Source organism: Cannabis sativa, chromosome X (genome assembly GCF_029168945.1).
Source record: "Cannabis sativa cultivar Pink pepper isolate KNU-18-1 chromosome X, ASM2916894v1, whole genome shotgun sequence".
NCBI classification, from domain to species: Eukaryota; Viridiplantae; Streptophyta; class Magnoliopsida; order Rosales; family Cannabaceae; genus Cannabis; species Cannabis sativa.
Window position 1 is genome coordinate 58,643,422 of NC_083610.1, and position 17,279 is coordinate 58,660,700.

Sequence of the window (17,279 nt, forward strand, 5' to 3'; positions counted from 1 at the left end):
AGCATAATGGAACAAGAACCTAATGTTGCGCAAGAAAAAACACTACTTGAATATTTTTCACCTATTTCATCTAATGCTCCATCATGCATTATTTTGCCTACTACTAATGTCACTCATTTTGAACTTAAACCATCCATCATTCAATTGTTGCCTTCTTTTTATGGTTTAGAAAGAGAAGATCCTTATATGCATGTCAAAGATTTCTTAGATATTTGCTCAACTTTTCGTTTTCAAAATTTTTCAGATGAATCGGTTAAACTTAGGTTGTTTCCTTTTTCTTTAAAAGATATAGCCAAAGCTTGGTTAAACTCACTTCCAACCGGAACCATAACAACTTGGGATCAACTTTTTAATAAATTTCTTGCCAAATTTTTCCCCATGTCCAAAACTGATAATTTAAGAAGAGAAATCTCCGAATTTTATCAAAAAGATAATGAAAAATTTTATGAATGTTGGGAAAAATTTAAAGATTTATTATTAAAATGCCCCCACCATGGTTTTGAAAAATGGAGACTTGTAAAATATTTTAATGATAGTTTAACCCCTTCAAACCGACAAATGATTCAATCTATGCATACCGGAAAATTTTTGAAATTGCAAGGGCAAGAGGCTTGGGAAGCTCTTGAAGAATTATCTGTTAATTCACAACAATGGAATTATTCTGAGCCTAGGTCTAGAGCAAATAATTCACCTAAAAGAGGAGGAAAATATGAAATTAAAGAAGAAACTGATTTGAGAACATCTTTTGAAAAATTAGCAAGAAAAGTAGAAGCCTTAGTCATAAGTCAAACTATGAATTCTCATGTTCAACCTAAAAAAAATGTTTGTGCTAGTACTTGTCATAATGATCAATCATGTCCTTCTTTTCTTGAAACATTTTCCGAAGAGGCTAATTCATTACATTCATATGGTAAACCAAATGATAGCCCATTTTCTAACACATACAATCCTAATTGGAGAAACCATCCCAATTTTTCATGGAGACAAAACCAACCACAAATGAACCAAAGAAACCAATTCAACATGCCCAACTAAAATCATGCCCAACCAAGTCAACCTTACCCTCCACAAAGAAAGCCTTCCTTAGAAGACACTTTACAACAATTCATGCAATCCACCCAACAAATCACGCAAAATCAATCTCAATCCATTGCCAAACTTGAGACACAATTGGGTCAACTAGCCAATGCCGTAACTGAGAGAGAAAAAGGAAGATTTCCTAGTCAACTCGTCTCAAATCCTAAAGGTCAATATGAAGTAGGAGTTCCTAGTCATAAAGAAGAAGTCAAGTCTATTTCAACTCTTAGGTCCGGAAAACAAATTGTCAAACCTGATTACACACCTCAAGTTGAAAAAGACCAAAGCCAACCTCAAAGTTCCAACACAAATGACTTGTCAAAAGATAATGAGCAAATTCTTCCTTCCATTCCAAAAGCTCATTTTCCACAAAGATTACTTCCACTCAAAAAAGGCAACCAATATAGTGACATCTTAGAAGTGTTTAAACAAGTAAGTATCAACATTTTATTCTTTGATGACATTAAACAAATTCCTACCTACTCCAAATTCTTGAAAGACCTTTGCACTGTTAAAAGAAACACTAATGTTCCAAAAAAGGCATTTTTAACTGAACAAGTTAGCCCCATAATTCAATATAAAAGCCTTGTGAAATATAAAGATCCTGGTTGTCCAACAATTTGATGCATCATTGGTGATCATTTTATTAACAAAGCTTTACTTGATTTATGAGCTAATGTGAATTTATTGCCTTATTCTGTTTATAAGCAACTTGGTCTAGGAGAATTAAAACCAACTTCTATAACACTTCAATTAGTTGATCGTTCTGTGAAAATTCCTAGAGGTATTATAGAAGATGTTTCAATTAAAGTGGATAAATTCTATTTTCCTGTTGAATTCATTGTTCTTGATACTCAACCTGTTGAAAATGCTGTTGGGTTTTATGCCCTAAATAAAACTCATTTCAATATAATCAGATTTACTTATTAATATAGATCAGAAATAACATTTAATGTTGCATGGTTCACATGATTTATTTCATGATTATATGTACATAATGTATAAATTCATCTGAAACCCTTTTCACATACTTGATCATGTTTATTGTGCCGTCAACACATTGGAAAGTAAACATGACTATGTGAATAAAGTTTTCTAGATTTATCAGACATAGGGTTTTACTGATATGATAATCTACAACAGAGTTTACTTGCATTTGGAGAAGTGCTATGTTCTTTCCAGAGCATTGGTTAAAGTAAAGCTCAGGTTGGATGCATGGAGTATGCATCGGAAGGGACCGATATTGAACTTTGACTTAGATTTATTATTGGTAATATCTATTCAAGTCAATATCGCCTAGTTGATCCTAGATCAAATGTTCTTAACCCTGTTATGATTAGGCTCAATCTTGAAAGGCTATTCGTGTTCTTTGATTTGTTAGTTAAGCCTACTTTTAGGTCAGGGTGATACGTACATTTTGGGAACACGGTAGTGCAATTGAGTGGGAGCGCTAACATAAACATGGAATCTATAGCTTCTATCTGGCGAATAGTAAGCAAAGGATGATCTCCTTCGAGCTTGACCAAACGAACATAAATGGTGGAGTACTCATTTCACATAAGCTGAAATATCATTTATACGGGGTCAAGTGTTTTAAGGATAAAATACATTGTAGGGTGTAACGGTAATCTAATCCCTTTACAGTGTAGATCATTCATATAAAGGATCATTGATCACATTAGGATTATAACAATGGATAACTAATGATGCGTCTATATGGTGGAACATATAGAGCATTCTATATACTGGAGTGCAATTCTAAGTTCTATGCGTGGATTCAACGAAGAATTAATAAGTTAGTGAATTTTAGTGCTAAATTCTTGATCTACTTATTGGAAGCTCGGTTATATAGACCCATGATCCCCGCATGTAACACCCTAACTAACTTAGGCGTATTACGTGATTTTTAAACGTACTGTGCAGCTCGTTGCTAATCAACGAGGTTTATGGAAAAAACGTGATTAATTAAAATTTTGCTTTTTCATTAAACTTATAAACCCTTTTACCAAAAAGTCTCGGGATCCCGATTTATAAAAAATATTTACAAACTTTTTAACTATTCACTTTTACATCAAAATGAAAGTCGTCTAACGACAGTTACAAAAATCTCAGCCCTGCTGTCCCGAGGATCGTACGCTCCAGGCCTAACCGCCCCGACATGTACAATCCCATAAGCTCGCTCACGGTCCATCGACTGCCTTGCCTTTACCTACACATGCAACGTAACCGTGAGTCGACGGACTCGATAAGAAAAGCATAAAAATATCATACATAAAACCGATCGCCGTGTCCAACACGATGCGAGTCCACTCTTGCCATGTCCAACATGGTGCGAGCACCTGCCATGTCCAACATGGTGCGGGTTTTGAACGTTCGGGGGACGATACTATTGACACGTAACAACCCGATCGGTCGAACCGGTCATACTCCGCCGGTCATACTCCGGCCGTACCGACGTGTTACTATATCCTCCCGATCGGTCGAGCCAGGTCATACCCATTCTTGGTCATACTCCGGCTACATGCAGACGGGATACGTCAATAGCACGGAACCTCCAACCAAGTGTCGACGATCGGTCAAGCCGGTCATACTCATTCTTGGTCATACTCCCGGCTGTCGACGTGACGGGGTTGGATGGTTCGAAGCCTAATACATATCTAATGTAATCTAACGGGCTTCCTACATGCACGCTAAACATGTAATCTACATATGCATCTTGTTATACTAATCTTACACGGATTCGATTTCGGGTGTCTTGGGTCAAACATTTGGGCCCGAATTTGAACGGCGGATTACTGGCTCCTAAACCATATAAACCACAACGCTATAAGTGACACGCTAAATCACTTCGCGGGGACTAAAACTCGAAACTAAAAGTTTCCTATCGATAAAAAGCATGGCAATACCCTAAAAACCCAAAAACGAGGAAAACTAGGGTTCGAAAAATCCCCCATCCGAAGTCCAGGTTGCCCAACCGAATTAGGTTCTGGGGAAAATACGAACCCCCATCCGGAATTCCGGATGCTCAACCGGAATTCCGGTTCCTCGCAGGCAGCAACCAAAAATTCCCATATCTTGACCACTTCGAACCCAAATGGTCCCAAACTTTCCAGACCTCCTACAAAGGTCCCAAATGACCATACCAAGGCCTCAAACCTACCCAGAAATCCCACATGCAAAATTCACCATTGGAGCTCAAGCTTTGAGTTCCAAACTCAAGCTTGAGCCAACCACCAAGACAAGCATGCAAACCAACTAAAATCAACCTAAACTAGCATAATATAAGCTCTGAAGACAAACAACAACAACCAGCAATTCACAGAAACAAAGCATGGCATTTTCTCTCTAAATTCATAACTTTTGCAAAGAAAACTCAAGGCTTTAACAATCTAACCTACATGCTTCTAACATAGCTTAAACAACAACAATAATCATGCTTTAATCCTCATAAATCAACAACAATAACACAGCAGTAACATCTCTCAAAATCACATGCATTTACTCAACTATTTTCACTTAATTTCAAGAAAACATAGAAGAATAAGTTCAAGGATCTTACCTACAATTGGATTACACTTAGATGAGAAGAAAATCACAAGAATTGAAGAGAAAAACCTCTGCCCTAGCAGCCAAGACCAAGCCGAAATGGAGAGAAGGAAAAGAGAGCTTGAATGTGTGATTTTTTTTTGAAATTTCTATTTTTTTGTCTAAGTGTTAAAAATGAAGGAACTTGGAAATAATAAAGCCATTTAATTAAACTCATTTCAGCCAACATTTAATAAAATAAATACTTATTTTTCCATTTAATAAATCACATAAAACCAAACACTAATGGGGCAAAAAGACCATTTTGCCCCTCCACCATAAAATCACTAAAATCATACTAAAGGGGTATTTTTGGGACATTCTAAATTCCCGGCCATTCCCGACATTCCCAATGTCTAAAACCCGTCCCCAAAATACTAACATACTAAGTTGTGATTTCTACTGAGCCAAACGCCGGGTTCCAAAATACGGACACGGAAATGCGAAATATAAAAGCTAACGATGACATAAATATGCATATCTGAATTCCATAAATATCCATGATAAATTATTTAAATAGCTATAAATAATTTCCTGATTAACATAAATAACTGCTAATTTCCAAATTAACTAAGCGGGCTTTACAACTATCCCCCCCTTAAAAGGATTTCGTCCCCGAAATCTAACCTGAATAACTCTGGATATTGAGCTCGCATATCTGATTCTAGCTCCCAGGTGGCTTCTTCCACCTTTGCGTTTCTCCGAGAGAACCTTGACCAACGCTATGGTCTTATTCGAAGGACTTTATCCTTTCTATCCGGGATCCGCAGTTTTTCCTCGTAGGACATATCGGCGAAGCCAAGGCTCTCATAAGCGAGTATATGAGAGGGGTACGAAACGTATTTTCTCAACATTGAGACATGAAATACGTTGTGCACTTTGATAAAAGTTTGGAGAGCAATGCTAACCGATATGCCACTTGACCTATCTTCTCGAGAATCTCGAAAGGTCCTGTAAATCTAGGGCATAACTTGCCTCTTTTTCCGAAACGTTTAATCCCCTTCATCGGAGATACTCGCAAAAACACATGGTCCCCTACTCGGAACTCAACATCTCGACGTTTCGGATGCGTAACTCTTGTCCGCTTTCTCGGGAGGCAAGCATTCTAGCTTTAATCTTCTCTATTGCCTCATTGGTCCGTAGGCGACTCACAGGACCTAGATATTTCCTCTCCCCTGTCTCATCCCAGTGGATAGGGGATCTACATTTCCTACCGTACAACAGTTCATAGGGTGCCATCCCTATCGTACTCTGATAACTGTTGTTATATGAGAACTCTATTAACGGTAGGTATTTATTCCATGAACCCTCAAAGTCCATAACACAGGCTCTCAGCATATCCTCCAATATCTGAATTGTCCTTTCGGACTGACCATACGTACGAGGATGAAATGTTTGTACTGAATTTTAGCTTCGTACCCATTGCCCGTTGCAAACTCTCGCCAAAATTTGGAGGTGAATTTCGGATCCCCTGTCCGAAACAATAGACTTCGGTACCCGTGAAGTCTCACTATTTCCACGACGTACGGCTGCGCCACCGATCCACCGAAAATGTTGTTCGAGGTAGAAAATGAGCGATTTCGTAAATCGGTCCACCACTACCCGGATGGAATCAAACATACCCGTGGTCCTAGATAACCCTGACCACAAATCCATAGTAATATCCTCCCATTTCCATTACGGTAGGGTTAGAGGCCGTAACAACCTGGCGGTCTACGATGTTCAGCCTTGATCTGCTGACACGTGAGGCATCTCGATACGAATTCTACCAAATTCTTCTTCATACCGTTCCACCAGAAGTACGGTTTCAAGTCTTGGTACATCTTGGTGGTACCGGGATGCAGAGAATATGGAGTAGAATGAGCCTCCTCAAATATCTATAAATAATTTCCTGATTAACATAAATAACTGCTAATTTCCAAATTAACTAAGCGGGCTTTACACCGCACTAGTTGAGATAATATTGCTTGTAAGACTCATATAATTGGTTTTGATTAATCAATTATAATTCTCAAATTAGACTATGTCTATTTGTGAATTTTTCACTAAGTAAGGGCGAAATTGTAAAGAAAGAGTTTCAGGGGCATATTTGTTAATTATGATACTTTGTATGGTTCAATTAATAAATATAATAAATGAAAATATTATTTAATAATTATTTATAGTTATTAAATAGTTAGAATTGACATTTAAATGGTTGAATTAGAAAATTGGCGTTTTTGAGAAAATCAGATGCAGAAAAGATAAAACTGCAAAATTGCAAAAAAGTGAGGCCCAAATCCACATGTATAGGGCCGACCACTTTTATAGGAATTTACCTCTGATATTTTCATTATTTTAATGCCAAATAATTCAAACCTAATCCTAGTGGAATGCTATAAATAGATAGTGAAGGCTTCAGGAAAATTACACTTCTGATTCAGAAAAAACTGAGCCTTCTCTCTCCCTATCTTTGGCCGACCCTTCTCTTTCTCCTTCCCTCTTGAATTTCGAAATCTTAGTGATTAGAGTAGTGCCCACACACAGCAAGCAATACCTTAATCATAGTGAGGAAGATGGTGAAGAAAGATCATCAGCAAAGGAGTTTCAGCATCAAAGATTCAGAGAAAGAGATCCAGGTTTAGATATTGATAATGCTCTGCTACAGAAAGGAATCAAGGGCTAGATATCTGAACGGAAGGAGTCATATTATTCCGCTGCAACCAATGTAAGGTTTACTAAACTTTATATGTGTTTATTTCATCGTTTTAGAAAGTTCATATTTAGGGTGTTAATCAACATACTTGTGAGTAGATCTAAGATCCTGGTAAAATAAATTTCCAATAACTGGCCTCAGAGCCATGGTAATTGATTTACTTGCAAGAAATTTGGACTTTAAAACGATTGTTTGATGTTTTGGATGGTATCATGTTGTATTGAGTGTTATTTGATGATTGATTGATGTTTGTGAATTTTCGTGAAAAATAATTGAATATATGTTTCTGGAATTATTTTTATTGGATAGTATGGAAAAAATTAAGCAAGTTACTTTTTTTACAGAACTCAATTTCGATTTAATTTGAATTAGTTATGATTTTTTGAAGATTGGAAAAAATCGGAGTTGTGCTGAAATTTTCCTGCGATCGCAGAAACTGTCCGTACAGCTCACAATTTTTTCTTTTTTCTTCGATTTTTCATGCTTTTTCATGGCATTAACTTCCGATTTTTTGTGTAGTTCTATATTTATACTATTACTATTCCTAATTCAATTCTAATTATCATTATGAATTAATTTAATATTTTTTAAATTTAATTCAAGATATTAGTGTAATTTGAATTTAAAATAGTTAGTATCTATCTTATTTGCTTAATAATCTATCTTATTTTTTTAAATTTGATTATATCTTATCTTATTTTTAAATTTAAGGTCAGATTTTAAATATTTTAAATTAATTTTTTTTTAAAATAATTTGACCTTATTTAAATTTAAAATAAGATAAATATAATCATGTAATTTTAAAAAGATGTAAGATATTTTGCTAACTTTTAAATTTTGTTATTTTATTTATTTAAATTACATTTAAAATCTGAAAAAGATATTCATTTATCTTTTTTTTTTTCATTTTTTATTTAATTTTTATTTATAAAATAACATTTAAATTTTAAAAGTAGTTAGCAAATTTTTGAAATGATATTTAGGTTGGTTGAAACCTAATTTTTCAAAATTGTAGGTTTAATTTTAAATTTAATTTTTTTTTAAAATTTCGAATTATTCAAATTTTTTTTAAAATTTTCGAAAAATTATTATTTTTTATTTAATTAATTATTTCGAAATTAATAATTTAATTTAAAATTAAATAAATCCTACATCCAACTATCCAGCTAACCTTGTTGCAGGAGTATGTGTTTTAGCTTGTGTGTAAGTTTTCAAAACCTATTATTACTTGATTGCAAATAGCCATGGTTACCTTTTGCCAGATCTATTGATCTGATGGCTCCCTTGATCAAGATAATAATTTGTAACAGGTATATTTACAAACTTCTTTCATCTGTGTATGACCTAGCAACATGATAGGACACATCCAAAGTGTGCCTGCGTGAGCCTATGTGTTTAATTTTATTATAGATGCATATAGGTTGTTGTTGCTAAAATAAATTATCATAGTTCTTGATAGAATTTATTTAGGCCCATTTAGTTTTTGGGCCTATTCAATTAATAACAGTTGTTCATTTTAAGGTTAAATTCCTCTCTTTTGGGCCTTGTGTGAGAGTTGGGAGCCATAGTAGTGGGTATGACATACTGAACCCAGCACCCCCTCACATGAACCACCCCAATTGTGAAGGCCCATTTGCTTGATTTGAATAACTGTACTAGGTTAATTAAACTAGTTTAACCTAATAAAATTGATTAGCAACATAATTAATTTCATTTATTTTGAAATTAATTTAAGAAAAATATAGTTTAAAGAATTTTTATTCTAAGCTAAACTATATGTATTTTCTTGTATTTAATTAAATATAGAATTATAACCATCTAAATTCTTTCTAAAGCTTAATTTAAATTTTTCATTAAATATTCCTATTTAAGTTGATATTTAGTTATCTACAACTAACCAACTTAAATCTGAATATCTTTTGGATTTAAAATTTCAAAATTAAGTTGAGAAATTTTAGACATTGGTTATTAAGATTCTTTAGATATTTTTTTAAGTTAATATCTTTTCGAATATTAACTTAAATTTTAGATATTTTTTAGGTTAATATCTTTTCGAATATTAACTTAAAATGGAATATTTTTGAATTTAGTTGTTACAACTTAATTTTTGATATTTAATTAAATTTAAATTTGAAAATATTTAAGTTCTAGATTTTTTCTAATACAACTTAAATTAGATATTTTTTCAAATTTTGTGGAAAAGATACTTAGTCAAATAAGATATTTTCTAGATAGTTATTTCTAGACTACTTATTATTTCTAATATTAAATAGGAAAATATTATACATTGTGAAATTAATTATTTAAATAATTAATCTTGGTACAAATTATTTTAAGTATATTTTTTCCTAGTATTAAATTAGAGATCAATAATTCAGCCTTCTCTACACTTAATTATTTATTTCTTGAATTTAATACATTTAATTAATTTGAAAATTAAATATCTAAGTTGATTTTCACCATGATACTTAAATATTTCTTTTTCATGACAATTAATTAAATAGAAAATTATTTTTAGTTGAAATTTATTTTTTCAACTAAATTTAAATAATTTTCAAAATATATTTTTTTTCTTTATTTTATTAATCAAATTTCGAAATTGCATTTCTTAAATGCTGGAATTTCGAATTTTATTTGAAAAATAGATTAAAGTTGTAAATTATTTATTTTAATTTTGGACCAACTTAAATCAATGATTTTTTCATTTATTGATTAATTTAAAATAAATTGAATTAAAGTATATTATTAGAAATTGAATTAATTAGTCAAAGGAAAATCTAGATAGATGATATTTTTGCTTGAAGTATTTTTCTAGTGTATTTAATTAAATAGAAAATTAATATTTAAGTTGATTTTCATCATCATACTTAAATATTTGAAATTTTTCTTATATATTTAATTAAATAGGAAAATTATATTTTTTGTTGTAAATTAATTTTATTAATTAATTTTGGGCCAACATTAAATTAGAATAATTTTCCAGGATTAATTTTTTATTTTAACATTCATTTTCGAAAATTGTGTCCTTGAATACTTTAATTTTTCGAAATGCAATATATATTTATAGAAAATTAAATTTGAGTTGTAAATTAATTGAAATTAATTTTGTAACAACGTAAATTGAATATTTTTCTAAATATTTATTGGAAATTATTACTAAGATGGAAATAATTCATATCCATCTAAGTAAAATTTATAAATATTAAATTAAAATTTATATTTAGAATTTTTCATTCTAAATTAGAAATTTTAATTAATAAATATATATTTAAAATAAATAGATTAAATAAAGAGAATCAAAGAAAATACAACTCTCTTTAAATAATGAGCTTTATTATCAAGAGACATTCGATCTCCATTGTGGGTTCTACACCGCGTTTGTTTTAGTGAGTAATCCTCCCTAATGGAGGAACGTTCATTAGCAATTTCGCACCGTTTAATCTCGAATGATAAGTAGTTTGTAAGTGTTTTGTATGGTATGGATCACCCTAATGGTGGCGACCATACTTGACTTGCAAATTGCGAAACAATGGTAGAAGCTCATAAGATAGAATTGCCTTGACTCTCGCCTAAACGGGACAACGCTGAATTCCAATCTTGATCGAATAAAAGGTTGCTAGAATGTTTAACATTTTAGACGAGCTAACAACTCTATTCAATAAATGGTAGCTTTGACTCTCGCCTAAACGGGACACTGATATCAGTTTGTTGAAAACCTTGAAAATTATTTAGGATTGTATGTTTTAGTATTTTCACTTGTCATTCCTACTTGCTATATGCTTATAATTTCTGAATTGTGTATGAATTTATATTGAATCATGTTATTTTCTGTTATTAAGTTGTAGTTTAATTTCGAATCTTCATTGTTGGTCTAACTTGGCTTGTTTATCTAATGAGATAAATCCCTAGTGGATTTTCACCATTAGACATACATAATAGTGTTAGATCTCGAAAGATAAATACTGTATATGCGACATCTAGCTGTTTATCAATTGATGACACCTTAGACTAGTATTTTTACGATATGAAACAAGAAATTGTATAAATAAGATTACTTTGACATTCGCTAATCGAAGCATCGTTGGATTCTTATTTATAAACAAAATTATCCTAATTCCTCTTAGCTTATTCATTTCGAATTAGCTTCAAAACATATCATTGGATGAATGGTCTATAAATCATTTCATGTCATTCTATATTTTCTCTTAAGAAATTAAATGACGCATATGATTATAATCCCGAAATTCTATTCCCAATTGATATAAATCCTCAATCTTAGAAATCTCCTGCTTGTATGGGCAAATCAGACTTAGAATTAAATTAGTAGTGGTGGTCCAAGATAGAATTACTCATTATATTTGGTATAAATTTTAAGTCTTTGACTTTAATTTTAGATTCCAAATAGAAATTTTCTTATATTTCTAATTCCAGATACAATACAGTTACACTTTCTCAAGTGTTTAATATCCATCTTTTATTAATGGATTCAAACTGTATGGAATATGAGTTAGGTATTCTGTGACCAGGATCCACTTGCACTATTCTAAGAATTCTTTTATAAACCAAAGTCATCAAAAGACACTACCACATTTTTTTTAATCTATGGCATTTGTATCTTGTTCACAGTGGATTTGACAAGATCAATCTCTGCAAAGAGTTAATATGCCAATATCCACTGAAAGTAGTTCATCTCATTCGCAGATGGATGTACATTCAGGGGTGGATATGAGTTTTTCGTTGTATTCTTAAAACGATAACTCTAGATTATACCTTTTAGCAAGAAATTTGAAATGTTGAAAAATTTCATTAATTTTTAGCAATGGTTAAAACCATTAAGGTAAGTGGTTAAAGATCTTGCGAACTGATAGGGGTGGAGAACTAGTTAGTAGATATGCAGTTCAAAGATCATTAAATTGATTTTTGAATTATATCCAAACTTACCTCCCCAGAAATTTCGAGTTGCATGTTGATGATTAGTTACTAGTCGTTGCCTAATTCCTTCTATGGTAATACAATTTCAGAATGATGTAATGGTTGGGTACTTAATGTAAATCATTACTAGATTCATGGATGACCTAATCAAAATCTTAAGAAAAGCTAGAACTATTAACCATGGTTTGTTAGCTATTCTAAGTGATTAGGGGTGGACCATCCCATTGTCAATAGATAAGAAAGTGTTTGTTCAAACAAATACTACTTTTCTAAGAAAATGACTAAGTCTGAAAATCAAGTAGCAAATAAAGGAGATATTTAATTCTTGATTCCAAAAGTGTTCTATCATCTTACATATGATGATCCCACTGCCTCTGTTTTCTTGTCACAACCAAAGAGGTCAATACCATTTAGTTTTCTTAGACATAATTCACGGTACCTTGTCGTAGTGGGAGAGTTTCTAGGAACTCACCTTCTTACGACTTGGGAAACACTAGTGATTAAAATCCATTGTGAGTTTAAACAAGTAATGGATTGTCAAGATAAGAAAGTAAGAAGAAAAGCCAATAGAACTATGGTTTAATCCATTCACATGGAATAACCTAAAGTTTTCTATTACAAGGACATAAAAGGAAATTTTCGTTTATAAGTCTATTCAATGGACTTAACAAACTTCCTGTTCCTAGTATTATAGGTTTAAGTTTATCTAAACCTATGGCTTGTGGTATACCTGGTAATTACTTACTCTAATGCAAGCAACTTACTTTAGTAAGATGCTGAAGCATTTTCTTTCTAATGGCAATCTATAGAAGCTTCACAACTTCTTAGGTATAGATTTTATTTATCTAAGGAAAAGTCTCAACTATTCCCAAAAAGATAATGCCATTAAAGAATTTCTTAAATCAACAGTGAGAGGTCTTAGATATGCTTTTGTATGCCTTAGACCAGACACCTGCTGTTGAGTGGGAGTAATGAGTAGGTATCAGATTAATCCAGGAGAAGAACATTGGAAGACAATCAAGTAAATCCTAAGATTAAGAAGAGGAACTATATGTTAGTCTATAAGGGTGTGTTTAAAACTCTTAGACTACACCACATCAGATTTCTGATAAGATGGTGATTACTCTAGGCGTGGAATAGTGATTTTGGAGAAGTGTAAAAACCTATCTGAAGTCTCTAGGTCTACCAGAGAGGGACTGAATGTTAAAGTTGCAGGAAAGGTACTTATTCAGTCTAAGGAAAGTTCTATACATCTTTGGCACCATTCCAAATTGCCCTTAAACTACTAGTGTTAATTTCCTGATTAACCAAAAGTAGTTGCCAAAGGTATAGAATCCAGTATCCCAAGAGAGTAGACATATAGAGAGGAATTTCACATTATCAATGATTTTGTAATTAAGGAAGAGTAATGGTGGAGAAAAGGTTGTGGTTAATTCAACCTTTCAGATCCTATTACGAGGAGTTTACTACTACTACACTTGATTTGTATATCAAGGTGTTGAGATTATTTGAAAGGCACTTTTTGTTTTATATTAGTGCAAGTGGGAGTTTGTTGGGTTTTATGCCCTAAATAAAACTCATTTCAATATAATCAGATTTACTTATTAATATAGATCAGAAATAATATTTAATGTTGCATGGTTCACATGATTTATTTCATGATTATATGTACATAATGTATAAATTCATCTGAAACCCTTTTCACATACTTGATCCTGTTTATTGTGCCGTCAACACATTGGAAAGTAAACATGACTATGTGAATAAAGTTTCCTAGATTTATCAGACATAGGGTTTTACTGATATGATAATCTACAACAGAGTTTACTTGCATTTGGAGAAGTGCTATGTTCTTTCCAGAGCATTGGTTAAAGTAAAGCTCAGGTTGGATGCATGGAGTATGCATCGGAAGGGACCGATATTGAACTTTGACTTAGATTTATTAAACTTACCGTAATATCTATTCAAGTCAATATCGCCTAGTTGATCCTAGATCAAATATTCTTAATCCTGTTATGATTAGGCTCAATCTTGAAAGGTTATTCGTGTTCTTTGATTTGTTAGTTAAGCCTACTTTTAGGTCAGGGTGATACGTACATTTTGGGAACACGGTAGTGCAATTGAGTGGGAGCACTAACATAAACATGGAATCTATAGCTTCTATCTGGCGAATAGTAAGCAAAGGATGATCTCCTTCGAGCTTGACCAAACGAACATAAATGGTGGAGTACTCATTTCACATAAGCTGAAATATCATTTATACGGGGTCAAGTGTTTTAAGGATAAAATACATTGTAGGGTGTAACGGTAATCTAATCCCTTTACAGTGTAGATCATTCATATAGAGGATCATTGATCACATTAAGATTATAACAATGGATAACTAATGATGCGTCTATATGGTGGAACATATAGAGCATTCTATATACTGAGAGTGCAATTCTAAGTTCTATGCGTGGATTCAACGAAGAATTAATAAGTTAGTGAATTTTAGTGCTAAATTCTTGATCTACTTATTGGAAGCTCGGTTATATAGACCCATGGTCCCCGCACTAGTTGAGATAATATTGCTTGTAAGACTCATATAATTGGTTTTGATTAATCAATTATAATTCTCAAATTAGACTATGTCTATTTGTGAATTTTTCACTAAGTAAGGGCGAAATTGTAAAGAAAGAGTTTCAGGGGCATATTTGTTAATTATGATACTTTGTATGGTTCAATTAATAAATATGATAAATGAAAATATTATTTAATAATTATTTATAGTTATTAAATAGTTAGAATTGACATTTAAATGGTTGAATTAGAAAATTGGCGTTTTTGAGAAAATCAGATGCAGAAAAGATAAAACTGCAAAATTGCAAAAAAGTGAGGCCCAAATCCACATGTATAGGGCCAGCCACTTTTATAGGAATTTACCTCTGATATTTTCATTATTTTAATGCCAAATAATTCAAACCTAACCCTAGTGGAATGCTATAAATAGATAGTGAAGGCTTCAGGAAAATTACACTTTTCTTCTGACACTTCTGATTCAGAAAAAACTGAGCCTTCTCTCTCCTTATCTTTGGCCGACCCTTCTCTTTCTCCTTCCCTCTTGAATTTCGAAATCTTAGTGATTAGAGTAGTGCCCACACACAGCAAGCAATACCTCAATCATAGTGAGGAAGATCGTGAAGAAAGATCATCAGCATCAAAGATTCAGAGAAAGAGATCCAGGTTCAGATATTGATAATGCTCTGCTACAGAAAGGAATCAAGGGCTAGATATCTGAACGGAAGGAGTCATATTATTCCGCTGCAACCAATGTAAGGTTTACTAAACTTTATATGTGTTTATTTGATCGTTTTAGAAAGTTCATATTTAGGGTGTTAATCAACATACTTGTGAGTAGATCTAAGATCCTGGTAAAATAAATTTCCAACAAATGCTCATGCTCAAATACCCATCATTTTAGGTAGACCATTTTTAGCTACATCTAATGCAATTATCAACTGTCGTAATGGTGTATTGAAATTATCTTTTGGAAACATGACTGTTGAATTGAATGTTTTTAATGTTGCTAAATCTGTTGAGCGTGAGGAAATACATGAAGTGAACATGATTAACACGGATATGTTTGAAATGGACATGAATGAATCTTTGAAACTTACGCAAAAATGTTTGGAATGTGCTTAAATGTTGATAATTTTATTCATGATGTCAATTCTTTGCTTGAGTCTACCCGACTAATACTAAAAAATGGAAAGACAAAATTGAACCATGTATTCCATTAGAGCATGTTGAGTCAACTTCTGAACCACCAAAGTTAGATCTCAAACCTTTGCCTGACACTTTGAAATATGCATTTCTAGGAGAGTCTAACACCTATCCTGTTATCATTGCATCTGATTTAGATGAAAAACAAGAAGTAAAGTTGTTAGATATCCTTAGGAAACATAAAAGGCCATAGGTTGGACCATGGGAGACATTAAGGGATTTAGCCCAGCTGTGTGCATGCATAGAATTCATTTACAAGAAAATGCTAAGCCCTCCCGAGAAAGTCAAAGAAGACTAAATCCAAACATGAAAGAGGTAGTAAGAGATGATGTAATTAAAATGTTAGATGTAGGGATCATTTACCCTATTTCTGACAGTCCTTGGGTTAGTCCAGTTCAAGTTGTTCCAAAAAAGTCTGGGATCACTGTTGTTAAAAATGAACAAAATCAGTTAATCCCTACTAGAGTCCAAACTGGGTGGAGAGTGTGTATAGACTATAGAAAGTTGAATAGTGTCACTAGGAAAGACCACTTCCCATTACCCTTCATTGACCAAATGCTTGAAAGGTTAGCTGGCCATGCCTATTATTGCTTTCTTGATGGGTATTCGGGATATAACCAAATCCCCATTGCCCTTGAAGATCAAGAAAAGACTACATTTACTTGCCCTTTTGGAGCCTTTGCATATCGTCGCATGCCTTTTGGTCTTTGTAATGCTCCAGCAACATTTCAAAGATGTATGATTGCAATATTTTCTAATATGGTTGAAAGAAATCTTGAAGTGTTTATGGATGATTTTTCTGTGTTTGGAAATTCTTTTGATGATTGTTTGTACCATATTTCTCTTGTTTTAATTCATTGCAAAGAAATGAATTTAGTTCTTAATTGGGGAAAATGTCATTTCATGGTCAAAAAGGGAATTGTCTTAGGTCATGTGATTTCATCTCAAGGAATAGAAGTTGATAAAGCAAAAGTAGATCTTATTTCAAAACTTCCTCCACCTAAGACAGTAAAAGAAATTAGATCATTCTTAGGCCATGCCGGTTTTTATAGAAGATTCATAAAAGATTTTAGAAAAATTTCATGCCCTTTATGTCATTTACTTGGAAAAGAAAATGCTTTTGTCTTTGATAATGAATGTCATGTTGCCTTTGAAAAATTGAAATCCCTTTTGACTAGTGCACCCATTATTCGCCCTCCTAATTGGAATGTTCCTTTTGAAATAATGT

General features: G+C 32.7%; 1 non-coding gene across 1 annotated transcript; it reads right to left on the reverse strand.

Moving 5' to 3' along the window:
• Positions 1–393: 393 nt before the first annotated feature.
• On the reverse strand, positions 394–500 carry LOC115703302 (small nucleolar RNA R71). The gene has a single exon (XR_004009077.1). It is a non-coding gene; the product is annotated as a small nucleolar RNA R71 (small nucleolar RNA).
• Between the last annotated feature and the right edge of the window lie 16,779 nt (positions 501–17,279).